Source organism: Gastrolobium bilobum, unplaced genomic scaffold (assembly GCF_033153095.1).
Source record: "Gastrolobium bilobum isolate Gb01-03AN ecotype WA unplaced genomic scaffold, APGP_CSIRO_Gbil_v1 utg196412, whole genome shotgun sequence".
Lineage (NCBI taxonomy): Eukaryota > Viridiplantae > Streptophyta > Magnoliopsida > Fabales > Fabaceae > Gastrolobium > Gastrolobium bilobum.
In genome coordinates, this window is record NW_026899398.1 from 101,427 (window position 1) to 110,185 (window position 8,759).

At 39.5% G+C, this 8,759-nt stretch overlaps 1 non-coding gene across 1 annotated transcript; it reads right to left on the reverse strand.

Moving 5' to 3' along the window:
• Positions 1-2,742: 2,742 nt before the first annotated feature.
• On the reverse strand, positions 2,743-2,849 carry LOC133290341 (small nucleolar RNA R71). Its single transcript, XR_009748633.1, has one exon. It is a non-coding gene; the product is annotated as a small nucleolar RNA R71 (small nucleolar RNA).
• Between the last annotated feature and the right edge of the window lie 5,910 nt (positions 2,850-8,759).

Sequence of the window (8,759 nt, forward strand, 5' to 3'; positions counted from 1 at the left end):
AAAGTCTTGATCAGTTAGCTAAGCAGCCATGAATTTAAAAGATCTGGTGTGAACACTAGGTCTAGGGGAGCACTCTGACCCACCAGGAGAGGCCTATGATCCGAATTGAAAAAAGGTAAATGAGATATGAATCTGTCAGGCCAGAGGAGATCCCAGGATTCATTGGAACAAGCCCTGTCAATCCTCTCATGAAGCTTCCCTCTCTTCCAAGTAAAACCAGAGCCCTTATACCCGATGTCACTAACTTTGCAGTTAAGTAAGCACTGCTGCATATCCACATACTCTCCCAATAAACCCCACTGCCACCAACCTTCTCTGAAGCATGAAGAACAGAGTTAAAATCACCAATCAGGAGCCAGGCCTCCTGGATTGACTGGCTAATGATGTCCAGTTCAGCCCAAAGCATTCTCTTCTCTACCCTCCTAGGACTCCCATAGACAAAGGTAATGAATTCAGTCTTTATAGTCAACAGATGCACTACCCTAGTATGAACAAATTGGTGGTGGGTTGAGATAATCTCAAGATCAACCACCTTGTCATCCCAAAGGATCCAAATTCCTCCTGAGTACTGATGAACCCTTAGTTCATCATGGTTTTTAGCAGGAATTAGGATCAAATTGTGTGATTAAATGATGAAAAACAAGGTTAATGTCCTAAGATGTCCTCAATTAAAAGTTCAAGAGCTTTATAGGAAATTTGTATGATTCTTGTAGGAAAAGCAAGCTTGAAAGGCAACTGGAGAAGGAAGAAGATTCTGGAGCTCAAGAGGAGAAAAATTGCCTAAGTGTTGAGCGCTAAAACGTCCACACTGAGCGTTTTAGCGGCCTGCTACAGGAAGAGGCCAAAACTTGCTGGTGATGAGCGCTAAAACGCCCACACAGAGCGTTTTAGCGCGCTGCTGCACTTAGAAGATGGAAAATTGCTGGTCTTGGGCGCTAAAACGGCCTGCAATAAGAGTTTTAGCGCCCTGAAGTGGAAAAATGACTCTGGTCTCCACCGCTAAAACGTCCAAATCAAGAGTTTTAGTGTTGGAGTCAGTTAAAGTCAGTTGAGCATTCACCAAGTTTGGACGCTAAAACGGTCATTCCTTAACGTTTTAGCGTTGGAGTCAGTTAAAAGCAGTTGAGCATACGTAAAGCATGGACGCTAAAACGGTCACTTATGGACGTTTTAGCGCCCACATCAGTTTTATGTTTTTAATTGTAACACTATAAAAGGCAAAGCCTTTACACTTAGTAGGGAATCTGGAGAGATATGAATTTTCTCTCTCTCTCTCTTAAACTTTAGTCTGACTTCTCTCTAAATTTTCTTAGTGTTTTAGTTTTTGTATTAGGATTTCTTTGTAATAGTTTGGAGATTGAAGACTTTCAACATGGAAATGAAGTTTGATTCTTCTTCTCTTGTCTATTTCTTAGTCATGTCTGAGTAAAGTCTTTGTAGTCTGAATGCAATAGAACTCCATGATAATATTATGTTGATCTGATTAATATGATGAAGTATTTTTCATGTGTTGATTTGAGGTTTTCTGATTTAATTATTTCTATCAAGGAAGTAGTATAGAACAGGGATGTTTATATGACTTCTGTATCTGATAATCTCAACATCAGAATTCTAGCACTCAAGGGATTGATGCTAGAGTTCTGATGTAATCTTAAGACTTTAGTATTTCATGCATGTATTAAGAAAGAGATCACCAAGGGATTGGGGTTTCTGATTAATGTATATATCAGGGTAGTAAGGGATTACATCTTGATGATAAGTAAAAGGTTGATTAACATCACATGGAAAAGAATTCATCATATGATCAGTTTTTACATGGGTTATTATGGAGGAAAGTTGTTTTCTGACTACTTGTTGTTTTATTAATTCTTAATCCATATTTACTTTGTGTCAAATTACTTACAATCAATTTTCTGGTGACAAATTATTCATGATTTTTACAAACTCTTATCTGATTCAAATTAGTTTTTTATGGTTTATTGGTGCTTGAACATAATTCCTCGTGGGAACGATCTTTACTCATCATTTTATTACTTGTACGACTAGTGCACTTGCTAAACGTCCAACAAGTTTTTTGGCGCCGTTGCCGGGGAATTTGTTTTTCAACACTAACTGATACCATAGAATTCTGAGATTGAATCCTTTTATTTTCAGGATTGTAGTTTATGTTAAGTTTCTGGTCAATTTTGATTCAGGTATATGCGAGGTACACTTGATCCGAATTTTTTGTTGTATGATCCAGAATTAGAAAGGACATTGAGGAAGCACAAAAGGGCAGCCAGGGAAAGGAGATAGTTGCAAGAAATTGGTGAATCTAGTACGGTTAATCAGGAAGAGATAATGGCAGAGAATCACAGACCACCATCACCACCACCACAGAGGACACTGGGAGAGTACATGACTCCTGCAGTGATTCCTCCAATTGGGAGTGTTGTGCGCCCAACAGTGGAGCCCAACAACTTTGAATTGAAGCCTGCTTTGATACATTTGGTGTAGAAGGATCAGTTTGCTGGAACCAGTGCAGAGGACCCTTACTTGCACATAGAGAACTTTCTGTTGTTGAGTGATACTGTGAAGATAAATGGTGTCACAAGAGATGCAATTCTGTTGAGACTATTCACTCATTCACTGACGGATGATGCAAGGAGATGGCTGCAATCATTGCCATAGGGAAGTATAACAACTTGGGATGATCTGCAAACCAAGTTCTTGCAGAGGTTTTTCTCAGCATCCAAGAGGGCCAAGTTGAAGGATGAGATTACAAGCTTTAAGCAGAAAGAGTCAGAATCCATTTATGAGGCTTGGGAGAGATTCAAGACTTTGTTGAGGAAATGTCCACAGCATGGAATTGAGGCATGGCAACAAGCAGCAATCTTCCTTCAAGGAATGACCACTAACACTAGAACCTTGGTGCATGCCACTGCTGGTGGATCATTGACTACCAAGACTCCTCAAGAAGCCTTAGATATCTTTGAGTCATTGGCATCTCAGGAATTTGATAATGCCCCAGTGGCTGACAGAAGGATAGAAATCATCAGGTTGGATGGGTATGATGCTCTGTTGGCAAGGAATGATCAACTGATGCAGACACAGAGACAACAGCAGCAACAGTTGGATACCCTTATTAAGCAACTCTCTTCACAAAAGGTAGCTTCTGTGGAAACCAAGAGTGTATGTGCTATCTGTGGCAAAGGCCATGTGACAGAGGAGTGTGATTATGGGGGATCACCAGAACAAGCAGAGGTGAATGGAGTGTGGTATGATCAGAATAATCAAAGGAACTACAACAATCAGGGAAGGAATGTTTATGTGCCACCATGGAAGAACAAGAATCAACACCCAAGATTCAGCTATAGTTCCAACCATCAATTGAACCCACCATTACATCCTCCACCACCACATATGAAGGAGCAGTCAAGTGATCCTGCTGCATGGGAGAAAGCGTTTGCTCAGTTATCTAAGACAACTCAGGATTATATCCAGGGGTCTAATTCATTCAGGGAAGAGACAACTGCATTCATGCAGGAGACCAGAACTTCTTTCAGAAATCAGGAAGCATCAATCAGAAATTTGGAGACCCAGATTGGTCAATTATCAAGACAGATATCAGAGAGACCACAAGGGAAATTTCCAGGTGATACATTAGTGAATCCTAAGGAGCAATGTAAAGCAATTATGACAAGAAGTGGGTTGGTACTTCAACCAGTGAAAAAGAATGCGAAAAATAAAAAGAATGAAGAAGAGGTTGTGGTTGAAGATGTAGTCTCTGATGATGAAGTAGAGAAGATGAGAAATGAGAAAAGTGAGAAGGAAGTAGTTGTTAGAGATGTTATAGTTGGAATTGAGAAAGAAGAGGAAGGGAAGGACAATAAGAATGAAGGAGAGGTAGAAGTTGGTAAAAATGCTTCCCCCAAAAGATGATGAAGTGGGAAAAGAAGAAGATGGCTGACAAGAAAGAACAGCCAGTTATATTATCTCCCTATGCTAGAGTTCCCTACCCTCAAAGGTTGAAGCAAGAGATTCAGAAACATCACTATGCAAGATTTCTGGATATCTTCAAAAATTTACAAATTAACATACCATTTTCTGAAGCACTGGAAAATATGCCTCACTATGCAAAGTTCATGAAGGATCTTCTTACTAAGAAGAGGAAATTAACTGATGGTGAGACAGTGGCCCTAACAGCAGAGTGTAGTGCCCTAATCCAGAAGAAGCTTCCAACAAAAATGAAAGATCCTGGAAGCTTCAGTATCTCTATTGCTATAGGAGATGTGGAGGTGGAAAAGGCATTGTGCGATTTGGGAGCCAGTATAAACTTGATGCCGTTGACAGTATGTAGAGCTTTGGGAATCAACACTTTGAAGGAGACCAATCTTATTCTGCATCTTGCAGATAGATCTATCAAGAGGCTTGAAGGTGTTGTTGAAGATGTCTTGGTCAAGGTAGACAAGTTTATTTTTCCAGTGGATTTTGTGATTCTTGACATGGAGGAAGAGGATACAGAAAGTCCTCTATTATTAGGAAGACCTTTTTTAGCAACTGCAAGATCTTTGATAGATGTTGAACAAGGAAAGTCGTTGCTAAGGGTGGATGAGGAAACAGTCACAACTGATGTATTTGAAACTATCAAGCACCCTGTTGATGTGGGGGGTTGTTTTAGATTGGATGTGATACAGGAGGTTGTGGAAGAAGTGAATAAAGAAGAAGAATTCTCAGTTGAGGAAGAAAGATCAGAAGAAGAGACAGGTACAAAAGATTACCAAGAAGAGCCAGAAGTGGAAGAGCTTGAGAAGAAGATTGATGACATTCCAAAAGGAGCACCTAAGGTAGAACTTAAAGAATTACCTTCACATTTGAAGTATGTGTTCCTTGGGGATGATCAAACATATCCAGCAATCATTAATGCAATGTTGTCTGATGAGGAAGAAGGAAAGTTGCTTGAAGTACTTAAGAAGAATAAGCTGGCAATTGGTTGGCAATTTTCTGATCTCAAGGGTATCAATCCTTCCTTCTGCACCCATAAAATATTGATGGAAGAAGAGGTCAAACCAGTAAGGCAACCACAGAGGAGACTCAACCCCACTATGAAGGAAGTAGTGAGGAAGGAGGTTGTGAAGTTGCTTGATGCTGGGATGATTTACCCTATTTCAGACAGTGCTTGGGTGAGTCCTGTGCAGACAGTGCCCAAGAAAGGGGGGATGACTGTGGTGAAAAATGAGAATAATGAGTTGATTCCCACAAGGACAATCACTGGTTGGAGAATATGCATTGACTACCGGAGGCTGAATAAGGCAACCAGGAAAGATCATTTTCCACTTCCTTTCTTGGATCAGATGCTAGAGAGGTTGGCAGGACATGCTTTCTATTGTTTCTTGGATGGTTATTCAGGGTACAATCAGATAGCTGTGGCAACAGAGGATCAGGAGAAGACTGTTTTTACATGTCCATATGGAATATTTGCATACCGGAGGATGCCTTTCGTCTTATGCAATGCTCTTGCCACTTTTCAAAGGTGCATGCTTTCCATTTTTTCTGATATGATAGAAGAATGCATAGAAATTTTTATGGATGATTTTTCTGTATTTGGGTCTGATTTTGATGTATGTCCAGGGAATTTAGATTCTGTATTAAAAAGATGTCAGGACTGTAATTTGGTTTTGAACTGGGAGAAGTGTCACTTTATGGTGACAGAAGGTATAGTTCTTGGACACAAGGTGTCTAGGAATGGAATTGAGGTGGATAGGGCAAAAATTTCTGTGATAGAGAAACTTCCTCCACCTGTTAATGTTAAGGGTGTGAGGAGTTTTCTTGGTCATGCAGGATTTTATAGGCGGTTCATAAAAGATTTTTCAAAAATTGCCAAACCCTTATGCAAGTTATTGGTCAAGGACCAAGAGTTTCTGTTTGATGATGAATGTCTGCATGCATTTCATGTTTTGAAAGAAAAGTTGACCACTGCACCTATCATGATGGCTCCTGATTTTTCATTACCATTTGAATTAATGTGTGATGCTAGTGATTACGCTGTAGGAGTGGTACAAGGCCAAAGAGTGAATAAATTGTTGCATGTCATTTACTATGCCAGTAAGATCTTAAATGATGCACAAAAGAATTATGCTACTACAGAAAAAGATTACTGGCTATTGTGTATGCATTTGACAAATTCAGGCCATATCTGTTAGGATCAAAAGTTATTGTTTACACTGACCATGCAGCTTTAAAGTATTTGTTAAGCAAGCAGGATGCTAAACCCAGGTTGCTCCGCTGGACGTTACTGTTGCAAGAGTTTGAGGTAGATATCAAGGACAAAAAGGGAGTTGAAAACTTGGTGGCTGATCACTTATCCAGGATTACAGAAAAAGAGCTTCAAGAAGGACCGGAAGTAGTGATCAGAGAAGAGTTTCCTGATGAACATGTTTTGGCAATATGTGCTATCACAGAGATGGTTAGGGATAAAGTCTTATCTATCAGTACCCCACCATGGTTTGCTGATTTCGCAAACTATAAAGCTGCTAGATTGATGCCTAAGGATTTCACATGGCAACAGAGGAAGAAATTTCTGCATGATGTTAAGAGATACATTTGGGATGAGCAATATCTTTTCTATAGATGTTCAGATAGTGTGATCAGACGGTGTATTCCAGAGGAAGAACAGAAGGATGTGTTGTGGCATTGTCATGGTTCTGCATATGGTGGACATTTTGCAGGTGAGAGAACTGCAGCAAAAGTATTGTTGAGTGGCTTCTACTGGCCCACCTTATACAAGGATGCAAAGAAGTTTGTGGAGGCATGTGACAACTGTCAGAGAACTGGGAATATTTCTAGGCGACATGAGATGCCGTTAAACAATATCCAGGAAGTGGAGATCTTTGATGTTTGGGGTATGGATTTTATGGGACCTTTCCCTTCTTCCTACTCTAACAAGTACATATTGGTGGCAGTTGACTATGTTTCCAAATGGGTTGAGGCCATAGCTACAACAACCAATGATTCCAGAGTTGTGATTGCTTTTCTGAGGAAGCATATATTTTCAAGATTTGGAGTCTGTAGAGCTATCATTAGTGATGGGGGCACTCATTTTGATAATAGGATGGTGGAGTATGCCTTGGCTAAGTATGGAGTGAGGAACAAAATAAGCACTCCATACCACCCACAGATTTGTGGTCAGGTTGAGATTTCCAACAGGGAATTGAAGAGAATATTGGAGAAGACTGTTGGGAATGCTAGGACCCAGTGGTCCAAGAAACTTGATGACACTTTATGGGCGTATAGGACCGCTTTCAAAACTCCTATTGGGATGTCTCCATTTCAGTTGTTGTTTGGAAAAGAATGCCATTTTCCAGTTGGATTGGAGCACAAGGCTTTGTGGGCTGTGAGGTATCTGAATTTTGATTCCAAAGCAGCGAGACAGAAAAGATTATTAGTGTAACACCCTTTCTTGTAGGCCTCCAAGAGAGTTGTTTGCTAAGCGGAATTAGAGTTCTTTAATAGTATTTTAGAGACAAAAAAAAAATTCGCTTTTACATTGCCAATTAAAACTAAAGAGGGGATCTGGTTAATTACAAAATTCAGAGTACACAAACTCTCTTAAACTTATTAAAAATATAAATTTCCTGACAGACCTTGCTGTCTTTAAAAATTCGTGTGAAATCCAGTTCAACGATTCAAAAATATATTCTTTGCAATCTGGAAACTAGACATCTGGGGCTTCACGTTTATATAAAATAATAGTGATTTGGAGTTCGTTTGCCCCTCGAAACATAACTCGCAAAATAAGAGAGAAAACAGTGGAAATATCACAAACGTCCTGGTTGGTAAAATTCATAATAAATCGAGCTTTCAGAATTTCTTTGCAACGTTTAAATATAATGAAACTAGACACCTGGGGCTACGCCTGTATATAAATTATAAGAAAATCGGAGGTCCGTAGCCCAGTACGACAACCTACAAAGTGCTCGCAAAGACTTTTCAAAACTCAGCATTTAGACAACATGTCAAAATCCTTTTCGCAAACGTTTCAACATCTGTTTCCAAAATACTTGCTGGTCATAAAATCGTAGTGCAATAATAAAATCATAGTTCACAGTAATAAAAGCTTCTCAATTTCATACATTCATCCATAAAATATCACATCAATAGCAGCATGCCCAAACAGTAGAAGCCAATAGCAAATATCCAAGTCCTCAAAAGCTTTTACGTCCTCCTGCCATTTTGTAAAAATAGCAGCCCCAAAGGGGTGAGAGAAAATCCCAGTAGTGTGGCAACAAAACCATAATGCAACAATATTAACTAGGCACAAAATCATAAATAGTCACTTCAAACATTTAATCCTTTTCATCATATATCATAACGCGTATATAACGCCCTTTTTCCTTTACGCTCTTAGCACCGTCGTGCGCGTAGCATCACAGTGGGTATTCCTAATGGCTCCCATGAAGGTGAATCCCACTGTGGAACCTATGCAGACTGAAGCCAAGTGTCCCCTCTCCTGGTACCAGGCATGCCTATATGATGCATGCTCAGTCACATGTCCTCAATACAAATATATATATATTCAAGATGTCATTAATCAAGTATACATGCCATGTTATGCAATCACACCCAACAGAAAAATGTATTATGATGTAAAATGCATGCATATATCATATCATCCTTTCATATTCTTACCATTGGCTCATCATCATCATAACATACATAGAACAAATGTGAGCAACACATCACAATTCCATACACTAGCCAATAGTCACATTAGGTAATAC